The sequence below is a fragment of the Peromyscus maniculatus genome, chromosome 16 (genome assembly GCF_049852395.1).
Source record: "Peromyscus maniculatus bairdii isolate BWxNUB_F1_BW_parent chromosome 16, HU_Pman_BW_mat_3.1, whole genome shotgun sequence".
In the NCBI taxonomy this organism is placed as follows: domain Eukaryota; kingdom Metazoa; phylum Chordata; class Mammalia; order Rodentia; family Cricetidae; genus Peromyscus; species Peromyscus maniculatus.
This window is the reverse complement of record NC_134867.1, coordinates 64,251,972-64,267,072: the sequence shown is the minus strand read 5'-3', so window position 1 is coordinate 64,267,072 and position 15,101 is coordinate 64,251,972.

Sequence of the window (15,101 nt, the reverse complement as noted above, 5' to 3'; positions counted from 1 at the left end):
TACATGCTTTTTTTTTTTTTTTTTTTTTTTAAGCTGAGGATCGAACCCAGGGCCTTGTGCTTGCTAGGCAAGTGCTCTACCACTGAGCTAAATCCCCAACCCTGTAACCCCCCAGTTTTAACACCTAGATTTGGATTCCCATGGCAGTTTTTGTTAGATTATACTGCAGTAATGAACTGCCTCGTTTCCTTCCCACATGCATCTATAGCTTAAGGGTTTTTGTTGTTATTGTTTTGTTGTTGTTGTTGTTGTTGTTGTTGTTGTTGTTTTGATGTTTTGTTTATTTTGATCTGGACCCAGCCTGGGGAAAAAATACAAAAAAAAAAAAAAAAAAAGCCCCAAATGGCAGAGTTATGTTTTTGATGGCCCAAACACATTGTTCTGATGCTTCATCATCCAGTGGAATTCTTTTGGTCAGAACAGTCCAAAGAGAGACTGGAAGTACAGGACTAGCCTGGACCTGATTTACAACTGGCTAGAGTGAGCAGCATCCATGAGTACGAAGGTGTCAGTTGTCAGCAACTAGCTGAGCACTGTACAGCAATCTAAGGTGCCAAGTGTGTCAGAAAGCAAACTTTTAAAACACCACATACCCTGATACTTGGATATTCTCAGGAAATCAGACCCTGGGAATGTGGCGGGCAGGGGCAGCCACCAGCCAGAACAAAGAGGGAGCAAGCCGGTTGCGTTCAAAGCGTACACTGCTGGATGATTTCCAATGGCAAGGCTGGGCAAGGGTCAAGGTGTGTAAGATTAGGCCCCTTCAAACAAGAAGGGCAAACACCAGAGCTCTTGGTCTGAGGCCCGAGCACCTGGACTGCGTGAGGAGAGAGAGACAGGCTTTAGAGCTGAGGGCATGTCCTGTTAATAGGAAGAACCTGGGCTTCCGTTCAGATTTTCCCAGGGACGAGCACTGTGAACCAGGCAAGTTAACCGGCTTCTTTCCAGCCTCCTTTGCACATTTGAGAACAGGAAAGCCACAGTCTGAGTACCTGCCACGTGGTTTAGACAGAAAGTGTCAGCAATGGTGTCAGGCGCCATTACACCCAATCCTCCGGGAGATCCCATGGTCGTTTTCATTTCCTAGGACAGAGGCAGGGGACCTTGTAGTTGGGACAGGCAAATCAAGGCTTCCTGGTGGAAACTGCCTTGGACTTGATTGTAGACTTGTGTAAGTTCCTTCTTATCCCATCAGTTGTGGATTCGGAAGAGCTTTGCCGATCTGTGGGGAATCTTATTTTAAAACTCCTTTGTGGTCTGCGTCTTGAGAAAGGCCAGCTCTGGTTGGTTCTGCCGTTTCTCTTCTTGAGGCACCTTGCCATCAGGCTGGCCATTGTGGGGCACATTTTATAGAATTGCTGTGTTCTGAGTTACGATTTGACAAAATGGGGACAGGAGAGAATGGAAGAGTCTTCTCAGGTGTTTCTTGAAATGCCATTTTTTTTCTTGTAGACGTCACAGAGATAACTAGAGCCACAAGAAAGAAGCAAATTAAAGCAAACACCCTGATGCTCTGTCATGTGAAGTGTGTTATCTCTGTCCTTTAATATTCCACAGTCGAGCTTTGCACCTCTGACCAAAACGTCATCTGCAAAATTTTACCCTAAAAACCTATTATCTGTATATTTCTGACTTGTTTTACAAAAGATATTTACTCTGGAAAAAAAAAAGAGAGAGAGAGAGAAGAAAATGAGCTTACTCACACACAGTCACGTGTACAGACACCCACGTGCACCTATAAACACTCCTACGCGGGTATTATGAAAGGCTGTTTACTTGAGCTTTTTAAAGCCTCATCTTGAGGGAAATAAGCCAGCCCTAGCAGACTCAACATGAATGTGGGGGGTGGGGTGAGCACCCAAAAGCCATGTCCTGCACCTCCAGAGGTACTGCAGCCTCTACTTGGTTTCCTCTGTCTTGGGACCCTCCCTGAAAAGTAAAAGCTGAGCATGTACAGATGACCTTTATCAAGATCCCCACTAAAGTCTGACCTACCTAAAGGGACCCCCACTGTTCTAGCACTCAGTCTCTGACACTCCCAGCTGTGAATCTGAATGTTTGCCCCTCAGACACTTGTTGAAATTTGACCTCCACTGTGAGGTATTCACAGACTAGAGATCCAGCCCTGGATTGTAGGGGTGGGCTTATGGGGGTCAATTAAGATTGAACAAGGTCACAGGCAGAACCTCCCACTTGTATCTGTGGCTTTAGAAAGAGAGAGAGATATTAGAGGATACAACACAAGATGGCCCCTGTCTCAAAGTTGGTACTGCCCCACCTTGGGATGCTATCAACAAGATAACTGTCAATCACCAGAGAACTGTCAGTCACCAGAGCCAGCAACAATGTGTGGGCTTTCAGCCTCCAAGTGAGACAAATAGACCTCCCCTCTTCTTAACTTCCTTAGTCTGTAGTAGGGTGTTTTCAACAACAGAAACATCAGGAAGCAGCAGTTAAGTCGCCCAGATGTTACATTTCTATCACTGTGATAAATTATCTGAAACAATTAAAAGGAGGAAATGTTTATTTGAGGTCAAGGTTTAAGATGTATCAGGCCAGGGTCACTTTGTTCTGCTGTTCTGTGGTGAGGCAGAACATCATGTTGGAAGGGCATGCTGATAGAAACGGGAGTGTGAGGGTGGGAGAGGGTGGGCTTCAGATCTAGGCCCCAAGAGGACACACCCAGCTGCCTAAAATAGAGTTGCCATCACCTTCCAATCAGTTAGAAAGCTCCCCGATGAATAAGCCATTGATGAGCTCAGAGTTCCCAGGATCCAATCAGAAATCCCATTGGCTGGCAACCAAGATCTTTTGGATGCATTTTAGGTACATACTATAACATTCCTGTCAAGCCGGGCGTTGGTGGCACACGCCTTTAATCCCAGCACTCGGGAGGCAGAGGCAGGTGGATCTCTGTGAGTTCAAGGCTTGCCTGGGCTACCAAGTGAGTTCCAGGAAAGGCGCAAAGCTACACAGAGAAACCCTGTCTCGAAAAACAAAAACAAAAACAAAACAAACATTCCTGTCATATTGTTAGTGGTGGTCAGTGTTTGGACCATGTGTCTCCGGGCTCTTGGCATCTTATTCAAAGAAACAAAAGCTCACACATTTTGCAAAGTAGCAAAGAAACTTTAGCCTAAGCAAAGTAATAGTACAGGTCGAAGAAACGCCGTCAAGATTGACAGTAGGTCACATGAGTGAAAGTCATCAAGGGCCCCAATTGGGGTTCAGAAGAGCGGGTTTGGCTACTAAGGGGCAAAGCAAGGGTGGTCGTCTGTTTTGATTGACAGGCTTTTAAGTTATATAACCTTTACCACGCATGTCCCTTCCTATGATGCGTCTGATTTTAAGAATACATGTATCCAACTATGCACAGGCATGAGGTAGTAATAGGGGATTCTCCCTACAGGTTCACTCCGAAGACAGTTTGCTTTATTGTACGTGTTCCCAAAGCTAGAGGTCAGATCAGCCCTCACACCTTCAAACCTGGACATAACTGGAATGCGACAGAATAGAGTCTAAGTTTGAGGGTGGTCATGAGAAGAAATCCATTGTTTCTTCTGTCCATTATCTCCACTGTTCAAAGAGGCATGTGCATGCAGTTCAATGCAAATAGGGGACCGAGGTCACCACAGGTTCTTAGATGCCTTGTTCAGGTCTTGAACATGCAGGTCAGGTTCTCAGGCTGCAGAGACAAAGCCAAGTAGAATCCCATATTGTTGAGCTGTACCCTGTTCTTGCCTGCTGCGAAGCCTTGTCTAACTTGGCACCCCACAGAATGTATGAACATACTCAATGCTTGTGCATGCCACTAAGCTTTGGGGGTAACTTGTTGCATCACTATGGCAACTGGAGGAAAAGATTGTCAATGGAGGAACAGACAAATGGGATGGGAGACACATTTCTTTGTGATTGTTTTGTAGACTTGATCTTGGCACGGTGTTTACATTCTTTGTAATTATGAAGCAAAATTTGATTCTTAAAATGGCAACCCCTAATAACAACAACAAAAACAAAACAAAACAAAAACAAAGTAGAAGGGCAGCGCGGAATTAAGATGTGGGAAGTTGCCACGTGTCATAGTGGGATATTTCACCAGGAAAACCAAAACTAAAACTAAAACAACAACAACAAAAAAATGTAAAAGCAATCCTAGACTGTTTTCGTTTTCCATTTTGTTAATGATTGCATAGTATTGTTACTGGGAATCCAAATACATAGAGCAGATAAGTAATGACAGGAACGGTGGGGATGTCTGATGCATAAAAGCACGACAAGAATGACAACTGGAGACGCCAGGTGGCTCAGAGGGAAAGGTGCCAGCTGCCGAGCCCAGCAAACTCGAGTTTGAGAACTGACTCCCTGGAGCTGCCCTCACCCTCATGGGCAGGCCGTGGCACACGTGCGCCCACACACACCTGCACACACATACACATAGAAACAAATGAACAAATGTACAAAAAAAGGTTTAAAAAATAACGATAAGGTAAACTAATAAAGGAATTTTAAGTTAATTAAAACTCCAGGGATAATGAGCACCTCAGGGCCATAAACTCTCTTAAGACAAGAGCATCTGAGTACACATCTTCACTAAAAGGAGCCAGGACCTCTTAGAGAAGCCTCGTCTTTGGGGGCAGCAGAGGAGCCAGCAGAGGAGGGAGACAGGCTGTCGCCTGAGAGCTAGGAAGCCCCAAACGCCATGGGCCAAGGCAGAACCTGGGAAGCTAATTTCAAATGGTGCTTATAGCCAGAATGGACTGTTTAGTTCAGTACAAAAAGATTAGCTGTGTCAGGTCGTGGCGGCGCCTTTAATCCCACCTGGGAGGCAGAGGCAGGTGGATCTATCTCTGTGAGTTCGAGGCCAGCCTGGTGGACAGAGTGAGTTCCAGGACAGCCAGGGCTACACAGAGAAACTCTGTGCTGTGGAATGTTTTGTATGCTGTGAATATGTGTAGCTCTGATTGGTTGATAAATAAAACGCTGGTTGGCCAGTACCCAGGCAGGAAGCGTAGGCAGGACAAAGAGACAGGGAGAGTTCTGGGAACAGGAAGCCTGAGTCAGTAGATGTGAGCCCACTGTAATGGCACACAGGTAAAGTCACAGAACACGTGGTGACATGTAGATTAATAGAAATGGGCTGAGTTTAAGAGTAAGAACTAGTCAGTCGTAGGCCTGAGCTAATGGCTGAGAAGTTTTAATTAATATAAGCTTCTGTGTGTTTACTTGGGTCTGAGCGGCTGCAGACCGAGTGGGACACAGGAAAAACTTAAGTTACAGAAACACTGTCTCAATAAAACAAAGCAAAACAACAACGAAAGAATAACTGTGACAGATAGAAAGATCCATATATGTAAAAGTATGTGAACATACAATAGAAAGAAAGGAAGGAAGGAAGGAGGGAGTGGGGGGAAGAAAAGAAGGAAGAAAGGGGGAGAGAGGGAGGGAGGGAGGGAGCGAGGGAGGAAGGGAGGGAGGGAGGGAGGGAGGGAGGGAGGGAGGGAGGGAGGAAGGAAGGAAGGAAGGAAGGAAGGAAGGAAGGAAGGAAGGAAGGAAGGAAGATCCTCATTGATCACCTTGGGGCATGCATGGGAATAGTTCTGAATTCCAAAACTGTGTGAGCGGAGGGTGGTCTTCATTTCACCTCCTGCTCTGTGTCAGCTGCTCCTCAGGTTAGCCAAGTAACCTGAAGTCCCCATCAGCATTACACCAAAAGAAGTAGCCAGGCATGGACACACACACACACACACACACACACACACACACACACACGCACACACACGCATGCCACCGCCCCGTGGGATACAGCGGCCGCGTAGCACAGCCTCAAGCAGCTGTGAAGTCTGGCGCTGTTCTGCCTTTTCTGCTGTTGTTTGGGGCTGTAGCTTCAGGTTTTGTGACACTTTTTGGTCATTTGCAACGTGAGCCTTTTAGCCTCCAGTTCCACAGCCACGGCTACCATGCTGTCACTCCAACCAAGCTCCTTCTGTCAAGGGAGCTGGGCTTTGGAATTCTGTGTGTAGCAACCACAGTCAGGGTGGACCTCTTGCCACTAGGCTCATCCTTTGGAGCCCTGCTTGGAAGATAGAGGTGGGAGACGGCCCTGCTGGCTTCTGTGTTAAAGAAAACCCACCATGAGTTCACAGTGACGAGATTTGGAGATCACACTTCGGCCGAGGGCCTCTCTCACCTGGGCTCTCCCACTTCCCTTTAATGTCTCACAAGCATTTGGCCACAGGTTAACAAGGGGATTCTGTTTTGTCTAAATGGCACCCTGCTCCATCTTCAAAATATAACTAGTCATTAAAGTAATTTTCCCCGGTCCCTGGGGCAGACTCTGTTTTAGAACGCCGGTTAAACCACAGAAAAGCCTCCCTGGACCAGATTGAGGTGGCGACACTCAGCTGGTCTCGGCTAATTTAAAGCCAACACGATCCCATCCCATCGTAATTTGCTTTCATCAGTGCTTTAGAAGCCTGGCGGAGGCGGGGGCCGCCTGGTGCATCGTTAATATCAACCTTCTCGCATGTAGGTCGGGACAGACTTCAAAGTGATGTGTAGGGGTGGGGGGAGTGTGAAAATCGTTGCTGGGGGAAGAGAGAGGAGGCTACGCTACCTCAGCAGCCACAGAACACAGTGTGAAAACACTTCAAGATGCAGTCAGCCGTGCGTGTGTGTACGCTGTAACACTGGAAGCCTGCTTTCCTGGGGACCGCTGGGTGTCCCTGTTACAACACCAGCCGCTCTCAAAGCAGCTGCCAGTGACACTGTCGTCCCACCTGCTTCCTCCTGTTCGTGATCTTGCACGCTGTCACTGTCCCGTGACTTGGAGAGGCATGTGGTGACACACGTGGGCTTACTCACTTATTGTTTCGTTCTTCCTCCAGCCACTCAGTCCAAAACACTCTGTCCACAGATGTCCAACCATAACGCTAAGAGAAAAGCAATACAGCAATTCCTGGGTCAGCACAGACTTGATTTCATTATCTTGTTCAGTTTTCCTAAGATACCTGTGTCTAGAAAATCAAGTGTCTGTGCCCCCTCACTGAGGCAGAAAGTGATGAGGCTTGGGGTGTGTCAAAGCAGACACCTCTAAGCATGGTGTGCCGGCAACAGCCCAGAGCCCCAGGGCATTGGTAGCATTTCTTCATAGTATAGTAGCTCCAGCAAACATGTTTTTAAACAGTGTAATTGAATACTTAGCAGTAGCCCAGAGGGGCTATTCATGTCCTCCCACCATCATCCTGGTGTTGTGGAATATTATTTTAACGTGTGTTACTTTTGTTTATGTTGCATTTGTTTAACTCTGTGAAGCTGTGTTACTGTGCCTGTCTAAAGCACCTGATGGTCTAATAAAGAGCTGAACGGCCAATAGTGAGGCAAGAGAAAGGATAGGTGGGGCTGGCAGGCAGAGAGAATACATAGAGGGAGAAATCTGGGAAGAAAAAGAGGAAGCCAGAGAAGGAAGAGGACTCAAGGGCCAGCCACCCAGCTACACAGCCAGCCATGGCAGAAGTAAGAGGACAGGAAAAACCCAGAGGCAAAAGATAGACGGGATAAGCTAAGATAAGGAAAGCTGACTAGAAATAAGCCAAGCAAGGGCTGGACATTTATAAGAAATAATAAGACTCCATGTGATTTATTTGGGAGCTGGGTGGCAGGCCCCCAAAAGACTGAAAAACAACACTATCCTGGAACATCACCTGGCAAGAGTTAACATATTCTTTGTGACAGTGGTCCTTAAAGCACTAGGTCCCAAGCACCCTTTATACCCCAAAAACCTATGTTTCCTGCCTTTGTATTTAAGGACGTCTATGGTAATGGTGGTCAGGGTATGGGGCACATGTCTGCAGGTTCTTGATGTCTTCTTCAAGACTGAAGTAAAGCTTTAAGCAAATTCAAGATTGCAAAGTGGCAAGAACACTTCATGCCAAGCAGAGTGCAGATGAGAAAGAAATATCCCGTCAAGAGTGACAGTGGGCAGGCTGGCGCAGGGGGTCAGCAGCTAAGAGCAGAGGATGTGCTTCCAGAGGACCTGAGTTCAATTCCCAGCACCCACATGGCAGCTCACAACTGTCACTCCAGTTCCAGGGGACCCGGCACCCTCACACAGACATACATGCAGGCAAGACACCAATGCATATACAAATAAATAAATCTTTTTATTTTTAAAGTGACAACAGGCCACATGAGCGAGGGTACTCATGGACTCCAGTTATCTTGAGAGTCTTTATAGGGTTCAAGAGAGGGAGTCTGATTGCTAAGGAGCATATCATAGACGGTTCTCTAATTTATTGACAGGCTTGTACTGCTTAAGCCTTAGCTTACTGTGCATTCCCACAAAGCGTCTGATTTTAATCATATACATGTCGAATTATACAGACGTACAAGATGATAAGTAGGGAATTCTCCCTAGAAACTCACTCAGAGGCCACAGTTTGCTTTATTGCACATGCACTCAAACCGGTTCAGACTAGTTCAGCTCCCCACCCTGCCTACCCTTGGGCCTGACATAACTGGAAAATGACTGTATAAAATCGATGGCCATTAAGAGGAGGAGAAACTAATCCCATTGTTTGGAGCGGGGTACATGCAGCTTGAAGCCGGTGGGGGTCCTGGGTTGCTAATAGGTTGCTAGGTGTATTATTAGGAAAAGGGCATTGCATTGCCCAGGCCAATGAGTCCCAGTTTGCTAAGCTATTCCATGTGTCCACATCTACATTATTGCAAATTAAAAACTGAGAACATTTTAAAAACACTAATTAAAAATAGCTGCAACAGACCATTCAATTACTCCCAATTGCCCACCACGTAGGTTCTAGGGGTCAAACTCAGGTTGTCTGCCTTGGTGGCAAATGCCCCTACCCACTGAACCATCCCACCAGCCTTCTGACTCTTTTCAGACACCATGTTTGTTATATTTTATTGCTGTAGCTCTGAACCTGACAGAATGAAAGAAAGATATTTATTTACACTCCCAGTTCTGAAGAGTTCCGAGCCCACTGTCATAGGAAAGGCGGGGGGGGGGGGCTGTTTAATCCATCTGGCAGTGGTACAGTATGGGGGTGTCTATCCACACCATGGCAGACAGGGAAACAGGAAGTAGTAGGAAGCAGCAGCTGACGGTGACCTTCATAGCCCCTGGCTCAATGGACCTGCTTCAGCCAAGCACGCCTCACTTCATGAAGGTTACTCAGCACCCCAAAGCTGGAAACGAGCCTGTGGGGGAACATTTCAGATCTAAACCATAATGGTGTTGATGGAAAAAAAAATATAGAGATTACCTCAAAGGAAATAAGAGACTGTTTATTCTGGAACCGGACATACACAGTCATACCTGGGAACTGGGATTCAGACTACCCCAAATACCATCTTCTCGTGCAGTAATAGTTTCTTGAAGTTTTCAGTAATACAACAACAACAACAAAATCATACATCAAAGTACTTTTCAAATCCATTGATGTAAACATTAGGCAGGTGGGTCTCAGCAAAGCAGGAAATCTGTATTACAGACCTCATGTTATCTGAGGACATTCTAAGCCTTTGGGATTTGCCTGCTCGTCACAAGGATGGAGTGAGGCAAAACACAGGGGCGGGCAGTTGACTGGCTATGGGTGGGCTAAAGGTGGCCCCAGAAAATTTGGCTTTGGACCAGCAAACTCCACAACCACAGAAGTCCCAGCCTGTCAGTCAGTCTTGTAGAATTTCTCCCAAGAAATGTCCCTGTCCCTTCTCACCTCTCCATAGACTCTATAACATGTAAGTAACTCTCTCTCTCTCTCTCTCTCTCTCTCTCTCTCTCTCTCTCTCTCTCTCTCTCTCTCTCTCTCTCTCTCTCTCTCTCTCCCTGCTTTACTTCAATTCACAACACTTAACTTTCTTTATCCACAGATATATGAAAGTTTTGAGTGGTTATATATTTTTTCTAAATTTATTTATTTTATGTGCATTAGTGTTTTGCCTGCACGTATGTCTGTATGCCATGTGCATGCCTGGAAGAGAGCATTAGATATCCTGGGACTAGAGTTATGAATGGTTGTGAGCCACCATGTGGGTGCTGGGAATTGAACTTGCGTCCTCTGCAAGAGCAGCAAGTATTCTCAGCTGCTGAGTCAGCGCCCCAGCCCAACTTCCTCGATCCACAAATATATGAAAGTTACAGGAGTGGTTATATTTGAAATTCACTGCTGGGGGCTGGAGAGGGCGGCTCAATGGTTAAGAACACTGGCTGCTCTTGCAGAGCGTCTGGGTTTGGTTCCCAGTACACAGTTCACGACCATCGACCATCTGTGACACCAGTTCCAAGGATCTGGCGCCCTCTGCTGGCCTCCTCCAGCACTGCACATAGACTGGTAGTTACCAGGCCTACCTGAAGAAGGCAAACCCTCACACGTAAAATAAACAAATCTTAAACGACATAAGATTCATTTCATAAAAAAATGACCTTTGAGCCAGGCGGTGGTGGCGCACGCCTTTAATCCCAGCACTCGGGAGGCAGAGGCAGGCGGATCTTTGTGAGTTCGAGGCCAGCCTGGGCTACCAAGTGAGTTCCAGGAAAGGCGCAAAGCTACACAGAGAAACCCTGTCCTGAAAAAAACAAAAAAAAAAAAAAACAAAAAAAAAATTACCTTTGAATCCCACAGACACCTTATTGCCATTCTGGGAAGCCTTCTTAAGTGTTTCACGATAATTTCCTATTCAAGGTCAAGGTTTCTCCTGGTCTCTCTGGAAAATCCTGCTCCTGAGATTTGATTCTTGATTGAATCAGGGGTTCTCGACCTTCCTAACGCTGCGACCCTTTAATACAGTTCCTCATGTTGTGGTAAACCGTCCCCAACCATAAGATTATTTTTATAACTGTAATTTTGCTACTGTTATGGATCACAATGTAATGATCTGTGTTTTCCAATGGTCTTAGGTGACCCCTGTGAGTTGTTCGAACCCCCAGGGGTCGAGACCCACTGGTTGAGAACTAAATTTTAATCATAATTGTATTTGTTATCCTGCAGCTTGTAAATGTACCCACCTTTGTAGTCCACCAGTCCACCGAAACAGTTGCCGTCTGTCTTCTGTGTGTAGCATAGACATTTGACTGAGGAATACATTTCAGCACCGCCCATTTGTGTCGTTTTTACATCTTATTTGTTATTATTGGTGTGGGGATTGGGGGGGGGTACAAGAGGAGGTCAAAGGTCAACTCTGGGTGGTCCGTTCTCTTGCTCCTTGATATGGTTTCATGGATTGAATGCAGGTCACTCACTTGCACAGCAAGCCCTGACCAGCCGCCTCACCAGTTTCTACTTTAACATTTACCAGATGTTTACATCCAGGAAAGCCTGCCCCTATCAAGATACAGAACCTTTCCTCTCAGCCCCAAGAGTGCCCCCGTCCTCAGTTAACTCCTGTCCCATCTCACAGAGCACCAACGCTCTGACTTCCAGCAAATGAGTTTTGCCCATTATTGAAAAATTCACAAATACGAAACCAAAAGTGTGCACATTTTTGTGTGTGGCATCTCCTGCTCAGCACTGTCTGTGAAATCCACCCGTGCCTTACCTGTCTGTTGCTCCTTCCTTTTTATCAATGACTACTGTTGCATTGTAAAAATATCACAGTGGTTTATTTCTTCTCTGCATTTGGATGGTTTCCAGGGTTGACTATACTAAATAAAGTCACTATACACATCCATGTATGGTTCTTTTTAAGTCTCTGTTTCTTTCCAGTAAGTATTCAGGAGCATTGTAAGGACACGGAAAAAGCGTTGCCTAGTGGGATTGTCACGGTGGGGCTGAACCTATAGGGTCAGATGCAGATGTTCCCCACCTGTGGGGACTGGTTCTGTGTGGACTGGCCGGGACTCTGTCACCTCTACGTTCCTACAGGCTGCCTGGAAGGTATTCCCTTAGATGGGCTTATGACATAACCAGGTAGAATTTGAGGTGTGGCTGAGGACACTAGGAGACAGGCCTCCAGTGCAGGCCGCTGGCGCTGAGACGCCGTATGCCGTCTCTCCAGTCCCCCTTTTCCGACTCTTTTCTACTTATCTACTTTTTCAGCTAATGGTGCGTTGTCAGGAGAGAGTGGATTTTGCTTTAAGAGTACCGAAGGCTAGCGCCTGCCCGCTTCCCAGAGTTCATCATCGGCAAACTTGACTCCAGCCGCAGAGCTGTGCCCATAAAGACGAAAGCAGCTGTGGTCTTCTCTCGAGCCCCGTCCTGTGGCCCCGGTAGCTCAAGTTTATTTTCTCCACTGTGCAGGTTCACTTCTTGGTTTTTGGTTCCACTTCCCTCTAGCTTGGTTTGGAAAGTGTATGTTGTCATTCTCTCGAGGCCACAGCACGGTGGTGGGTCTAACGTCGAATAGAGTGGCCTTCTGTGCTGTGTCCTGTTCTGCTGTGATTCATTTTTTTATTCACCTTCAGTGTGAGGTGCTGGACCCTTGACAGCGCTCCTGGATCTTTACAGATACGTACCCCGTACAATCCTCCCGTCCCTCTACAGCTAGCACCTTTAGAAAAAAACAAAAAACTGTCCTGACTTGTATGGCAGCCGTTTATCTCTTTGTAGTTTTATTATCAAATTGGCATCCTTCAACACTACAGTCTCACTGTTTTTTAATGTCTTTTAAGCCCATTTTAAACTGTAGCTTCCCATACCTCTTCTCCTCACCTTGAGACTTCCTAAAGAGTTCCCTTAGTCAAGGCTTCCGTCCTTGCTTTTCCCCAGTGGAGATTACAATGTGATTCTTCTGCATTTCATATACATTTGTAGCCAGACGAAGACTTAAGGTGCAGGTTTTTGTGATTCGGCTATATCATAGGTGTTAGTCTCTCCTTCCTCAAAATGAGTATGTGTACATGTGTGTTGTTATGGTCTTTGGAGTTTAATGACCAGCCCTTGAATGGTTGGGAAACAGTAATATTTTAATTCTGTGGGTTCCTTTTAAAAAAGACTTTTATTATTGTCTGTGTCTGCGCACATGAGTGCAGGTGCCCATGGAGGTTTTAGTAGTGTGTGTGTGTGTGTGTGTGTGTGTGTGTGTGTGTGTGTGTGTGTCTGCACACATGGGTGCAGGTGCCCATGGAGGTTTTAGTAGTGTGTGTGTGTGTGTGTGTGTGTGTATGCACATGGCTGCAGGTGCCCATGGAGGTTTTATTAGTGTGTGTGTGTGTGTGTGTGTGTGTGTGTGTGTGTGTGTGTGTCTGCGCACATGGCTGCAGGTGCCCATGGAGGTTTATGTGTGTGTGTGTGTGTGTGTGTGTGTGTCTGCGCACATGGCTGCAGGTGCCCATGAAGGCCAGAGCTATCACAGCCCTCTGGAACTAAGTCACGAGTGGTTGTGCACCACTTAACATGGGTGCTGGGAACCAAGCGTGGGGCTTCTGCAAGAACATGTGCTGTTAACCATGTCTCTTCAGCTCCCTCCAAATACCCCTCCCCCTCTTTGAGAATGAGTCCTATTTCATAGCTCAAGATAGCCTAGTCTAGGACTCACCAGGTAACCAAGGCTTGCCTCACATTCATAATCTTCCTGCCTCAACCTCATGAGTAACTGAGATTATAGGTGTGCGTAACCCCCTGGCTTGTCATTATTTGTCAAAAAAAATTTTCTATGAATTGAAATTTCTCCTGGTGATCTATTTGAAGACTCACTAGTATAAATTGAATGAGGAAAGCCTTCTCTCTCTCTCTCTCTCTCTCTCTCTCTCTCTCTCTCTCTCTCTCTCTCTCTCTCTCTCCCCCACCCCCCACCCCACCCCCACCCCTGACCCCCATTCAGGGGACTGAACTTAGAATCTGTGCAGCACTAGGCAGGCATTCTGAATTACACCCCAGCTCTCTTTTTACTCTTATTTTGAGGCAGGGCCGTACCAAACGGCCCAGACAGGCCTTGAACCCCTTCTGTCTCCCACACAGGCCTTCATCTTCCAATCCTCCTGCCTCACACTTCTTTTTTTTTTTTTTGGTTTTTCGAGACAGGGTTTTTCTGCGTAGCTTTGCGCCTTTCCTGGAGCTCACTTGGTAGCCCAGGCTGGCCTCGAACTCACAGAGATCCGCCTGGCTCTGCCTCCCGAGTGCTGGGATTAAAGGCGTGCGCCACCACCGCCCGGCTCTGCCTCACACTTCTAAGCAACTGGGCTCAGACCTGTGACACTGGGTCCAAAATCAATTCTCTTTGTTCTCCTTTTTAAACAAAGAGTTAACTCACAATATTCTTTTACAATGCTCTGACATTTTTGATGGCATGTAGGTGTGTGTGTGTGTGTGTGTATAGCATGTACATGTTCATGTTGGGAGGCCAGAGGTCAATGTTGGGTGCTCTTCTCCACCTTGTTTTTTTTAAAGATTGGTTTATTTTATTAGTTTATGAGTGTTTTGCCTGTATGTATGTCTGTGTGCCACCTGTGTATCCGATGCCTTCAAAGGTCAGAACAGGGTATCACGTCACCTGGACTCAAGTTACAGATGGTTGTGAGCCACTATGTCGCTGTTGGGAATTGAACCCAGGTCCCCTGAAAGAACAGAGTTCTCTTAACCACAGATCCAACTCTCCAGCCCCCACTTTTTGAGTCACAGTGTCTTCTTTTTTTTTTTAACTAAAAAAAATTTTCCATTCATTTTACACACCAAAGATCCCCCTCTTCCCTCCTCCTGCCCCCCAGCCTTCCCCTCCCAACCCATCCCCCACTCTCCCCCACAAGAAGGCAAGGCCTCCCACGGGGAGGCACACCCAGTAGAGGCCAGTCCAGTGTCTTACTGAACCTGGAGTTAGCCAGCTGCCTATACTGGCTGACCAAGGAACGTCAAGTGTCTTGTCCCAGACCTCCCTCCCTCCCTCCTCCCTCCCTCCCTCCCTCCTTCCTCCCTCCCTCCAGTGCTGGGAACACTCACACCTATCTCCTCCCCTAGCTGTGTGTGGAATCACACTCAGGTTCTCATGACTATAAGTGACAGGAGCCATCTCCCCAGCCCCCACATACAAACACACAATATTTGGAATAAAATTACATAGATTTTTTTTTATTAAAATACTACTGGCAGGTGACTGGGGGGGGGTCTATGTCAGATTTAGTGTGTGCTTAGCACACAGACTTCAAAGTCCTC